Below are 5786 nucleotides of genomic sequence, written 5' to 3' on the forward strand. Positions count from 1 at the left end.
GAAAAGTAGTTCAGAAGACTTAAATTAAACATTTTCATGTTTGGAACATATACTCCCATTACCTACAATCTATAGTGAAATTTAACAGGATTACATGTAACATTATAACGTTATCAGCCACCTTGCAACAGTCACTGAGAATCAGGTTGAGGTTCAATTAAGGATAAGTGTAGCCAGGATACCTGCCGTTCTGTCTTACGTTACGCCAAACGCCATTCAAAAATCTACCAGTTTAATACTTCCTTTCTTATCGGCATATGTACATACGTGGTAGAACAAGACAAGAAATGTTACTAATCGTTAGTGTTTTATGGTGAATTCGGCATACAAGTGATCCACCAAGATGACTTCATTTCAGAATAATCTCAACTTTTATTGAGAAACGGATTCTCCTTGCTTGTTACCACGGTGTAACGTTACTTTGGTGGAAGATACTTGTAGGAATGAGATGCGAAGTCAAAATTTGATTGCAATAATCGCTGCTTGGTGTATTTCATGTATGCCGAATCGAAGAATGGCTCCTAATAATTCGTAATGGTCTTTAGATAACGTCCTTATCTGATTGAGTAGTTATGTACCATTAACAGATTTGCAAGGCAACGTTAATCTTCCACATTTTTTAATAAGGTTTGGTTATGCTTCCTCTCCACACGAGAAACAAAAATCACATATCTAGGCTATGGTAAATGTGTCAATGACCATTAGCAAATGTTGTGTGGTATTGCACGATAAATATTGAGATATTTGGTCTGTTGTAGTTCGGAATCAAATCCCAAAACTGTAACATTAGCCAACATTTCCGTTAGCGGTAACGTTAGCTGTAGCAGTAACCTAGCTCACTTCTGCACTCTTTAGCTATAAAGGGCTAGCTCAATAGTTTATACACCGTAATTGAATAGTAACAACTTCACACATCTGCGTATCTAACAGGGAAATTGTCCATGGCTTTATATGTTTAGGTTTTTAGCATTCCCTACCTTTTAGGATGAGCTCTTCAGTCCACAGCGACGGTTGCTATTGAAAACATCTTCACGACGCAGCTACGCATGCGTTGTGTGTGTATGGATTGTGGGATATGTAGTTCTCTTTGAATTGAAGCTAGTCGCTACTGTCTTTGTATGCTTCTGCTTCTATTTATACATTCCAAATACATTTAGCCTGTATTTTCATATTGCAGACATTACCATTGTTAAATAGGCTATATAGATTATAGATTATAGTGTGCATAACAACAGAGAAAGCTATCCGCTCTGGCTGTGTGTCTGTTAAAGCGGTCCTAAATGTGCAACTCTAGCCTACTCTGCTCTTAGCAATGACTGCATGTTCCTTTTGATGTTTAATGTATATTCCCATTTTCTCCAGTGTATACCTATCAGCTCTATCTCAACTGCTTTCCATTATTTTTTACCCGTGACCATCTTTCTGTAGGGATGCTGGGATTTCAGGACTTTGTCTGACCTAACTTTACATGTAGGCCTATTTATGAGGAGCGAGGTGGTGAGATGGCTCACTGGTATACATCCTGGGGAATTTGACAGGCATGCTGTCAGATGTCTGCCTTTCATGAATTGGCAATGGATCTAATTTAGTAGCCTGAGATGAGTGGGCTCGCTGGACAGAATGAGTTCACTCTACATGTCAGGCTCCCGGCTCGCTACGCAGCGATCACTGGGCCGTGACAGTCTCCTATCACGGCTGCTTCTTCAAGCCCTAACCTTTGACCCCCTCCCCCACTCTTTCGCAGGCAGCGGGGCTGAGGAGAGTCAGGACGGTTCGGCACGCTGGCGGCCGGCCGGCAATGGAGCGAAATGCGTGTCTGTCAGCGGCGGACTGTCAGAGAGCCGGCCTGTCGTTGAATTCTATGATGCCTGCCGACCTTTTGTTCAACAGGCCGTGCCCACCTCCATGCACAACTGTCAAGCACATGATCAGACGAGCATGGAGGCCCTTTTTTTACCTTCATCTCATCCCCCCCATTGTAATATAGGGAGATTTCCCCCTCAAACATCTCCTGTCTTGGCTTTTATTCAGTGTATTCAGATGAGTGTCACTGGGGGCAGCGGGTCAAATCTTGTTGCCGGGCAAAAATCAGAACAGGGAGCTGGGGAGAGTGTTACCATTTAAGATGCTATACCATCTGAATACATTTTAGACACACACATTTTGAATATCAAACTTGCTCCATCACATTATTCTCCAGGCCGACAATAATCCATTTATTGGGAGGGAGTCATCTGCCAAAGTAACACAGCAGACCACATGTCTTGTTTTTTTTTCCCAACACAGAAGCAGATCTTGTGTGTCATTAGTAAAAACAGAGTTTAATTGAGGTCAAGCCTTGCCTTTTTGGAGAGCCACCATCCCCATGGGCTTTTTTGGAGGTCAGTTTACAGTTCTTGGCAGAGCTTCCAGACAGATTATACACAAATCTTTTCATTTGCAGCACAGAGTTTAGCAGGATTATCAGTGTATTTTTGATTAGGAGTATAAGAATTATATCAGTAGTCCACTATCCAAACCAATGAATCCCAGAAGCGGCGCAGACGTGACACTAGGTGGCAGCTGGTTAACACTGTGTGAGGAGCTGAAGCCCATCCTCCCCCCTCACTCCTCTCCAGGACTGCTGGGAAAACTGCTCTTCAGTCGATTATGGAGTAATGACGGCACTTGATGGTTTCATCGTCAAGATGGGAAGAAAAGCATTTCACAGAAAAGCATTAACCACTCCGCTAATCTGGTGATAGAGATGTGAAAATAAGCAGCCGTGTTGGCGGCTGCTCTGCTCTGCTCGGCCTCCACAAAAGTCGAGTCCATGAACATGTAAAAATGTACCATGTACGTACATAATGCTGAGGGAAAAGTTTAGCATTAACAACTTAATTAGCAGCAAATGTCCGAGCCATTAGTATGTATTTATGTGTGTAATCATGGCTAGATGTTTGACTGCACAAAGTTCAGACGATAATATAGTGAGAATTGGAGGTTGAGCTAAATATGGGAAATATTTTGGCCTACAATAATATTCACTTTAGTTCCAAAGTTTAGTGTTAGAGTCAAGTTTGTCTGCACTAAATCACCTCAACATGTTTTATACCTCAAATTTTACTGTCACTATGGTTGTAAATGCACAGATTTTTTGAATGTTATTTTTTTTAAAGCATTATAGGTTTAAAGTGATAATCTGTGACATTTTCATATAAATAAATGTCTGTTTTGCTCCTCTCTATCTGATGTCTCTAACTCAGCAGTGATCCAGCCTATCTCCAGTTCATAAATCTTCTCCTCTGTCTGTTCTAAACAGCCGGTGTCTGGTCGCTCTTTCCTGGGAAAAATCCTCTGCTGCACAGGAAGTGATGCGTTTTACATTTCTTGTTTGTTTGGAATAAACAGAAGAAGAAGAACTGGGTAGTTAGCACGAGCAGTGATAGCCACCATGGCTGAACAGACAAAGAAAAGAGAAACTCAAACTGCATCAACAGAAAAATCCAAGCTCCGCCCACACTGTTTGATTGACAGGTGATCTGTGGGAAGAGCAGTGCAGAAACACCACAGCAGTGAGGCTGAGGGACAAAGATGGAGACTAAATAAAAAAAATGACATGCAACAAAGGTCATGAGCCAGAAAGTGTCCCAGTTTATTATTAATAAAGCTTAAGAAACTGAAGCAGGAAAATTAATTGTTCTCACATTTAAAACATACACATATTTCACTGTTAAGTATAGGGAATATTAGCCTTTTACCAAATATCAGATATCAGTCAGTCCCCCTGATATGATGGATATGAACAGTCTGTAAAACCTGCAATGAAATGTTACTTTCTTTGCAGGTTTTATTTATTCATTTAATTGTTCAATAATGTTTTTTGCAAAGTAATTCTTCTTTTATAGGCAGTAATGTCTCCCAGAGTTTCTCTACCATTCAATAGGTGTGGTGGGTCACTCTGCCTTAAATAGCTATTGATACTAAAATAATTTCATCAGTCCTGGTTTCAGTGGAGAGTTTTAGTGTCCCATGATGCTCTAAATGCTGATTCAGAGGCTTTTCCACCCTGACAAGAAGAAAATTCTCTGGGGGAAACACTGAATACTTGTAATATTTGGCATGAAAATGGAAAATTTAAAGATGTTGAATATTGGCACAAAATATCAGCTATCAGCAGCTTCACAACAGAAGTATTGTATCGGCTTTCTTAAACCCAAACCGGTCAAACCCTTCTGTCAAGTGGCTTTTGGTGGCGTGGTTTTATTTTTGCCTCGACGGTATATGGGACTTCTAAGAAAGCACATCTAAAATTTCCCTCCTGAATCTAGGCCACAGCGTTCAGAATGATGGAGAGATCCGTCTTCATCGCGGTGATTTCACCTCAGCCGCTGTGCTGAAACACCGCTGTTTAGGGCGATGAATAACACTTCCCCCCAGACTGCAGGAACAATTAGAAGACTCCTGTGTTGGGCTTCACTGTGAGGAGCAGACGATTTGGGCTGGCACGCTCATTTTTCACCCCACTTTTACACTGTAAACGCCAGAGTGATTGAGCGGCTGCTTTGCTTATGTAGGAGTGTGTTTGCCAAACCTCCCTGTGTGTGTGTATGTGTGTGTGAGTGTGTAGGTGGACCGCCAAAGGGAGTTATATGATTTATGGACATGGCTGACTGAGCTGTTACAATACAAAACTAAAGTCTGGACCTCACACCCAGGAATAGTAACTGGGTCTAAAGTGACCGACTGTGGAAATTTAGAAATTTGTCAATAATCACATAAAGAGAAAGAGGATAACTCGTCTTTAACCTGCATCCCTTCTTCGAACCAGTCTTCTTCAAGCACGAGCATGTTCCTTCTGATCAAATTCTATGACTTATCTAATGTCTCTCTAATTATTATGTTCAATACATGTAATTTCCAAGACCAGTATTTACCAGCATCTATGTCCAAATTGTTTAATAGCTGTAATTTTTTTCTTTTTGGTGAGATAAAGCTGTTACCTGTGCTTTATATATTTAGAAAATGCATTACTGGGTTACTCTTCCATCAGAAGCAATTACATGTACCAGCAGCCGCACTTGACATTAAACACTGGATGGGTTGAAAAAAGGTTTTTAACCAATCTCCATGACATTTCCAAAACATTTTTTAGACAATTTTGCCGACTGAGCCAGCAATTTTGTTCCAAAATGAGATTTCTGCCAACAAAAAATACTATACATGCTCTTACAAAATGATTGACAGAAATGATGGTACTTTTTAAATGATGTGAAGTGATGAAAGTCCTTGGTTGACAAAATAACATGTTTACTGCCTGGATCCTCGATGTTTGAGAGATTTTGGATGATGAGCTTCAGGTAAAGAGTTTTTCCGCTAAAATAGAAACAGTAGATCCATGAGTTTTGACCATGGCAGTGACTCCTGTGATATCTGTTGTATCATGCAATCACAGATACAGTTTCAGTTCTGGTTAATGGTAGATAAAGTGTGATTTGCTGCTGCTGATGTGACTTTAAGTGGTTTCATTTCTCAGTTCATCAATCTTTTCTTCTCAATCTTTTGCTATTTTCTACATGCAGCGTACATGCTTGCCTGCAAACGAACACACACTCACACACACACACACACACCCTGTCACCTGGCAGTGACAATGAGCCACTCCATAATCAATTTCCTGAAAACTAACCATATACACACAGCTTGAGCTGACGTCTGATGTTAATGTGGGGGTGGTGGGGGTGGGGGTGGGGTGGGGGGGGTCGTTATCTCGGCGTCTCCCCAGACACTTGACCACAATGGGCAGC

Source organism: Centroberyx gerrardi, chromosome 4 (genome assembly GCF_048128805.1).
Source record: "Centroberyx gerrardi isolate f3 chromosome 4, fCenGer3.hap1.cur.20231027, whole genome shotgun sequence".
Classification (NCBI taxonomy): domain Eukaryota; kingdom Metazoa; phylum Chordata; class Actinopteri; order Beryciformes; family Berycidae; genus Centroberyx; species Centroberyx gerrardi.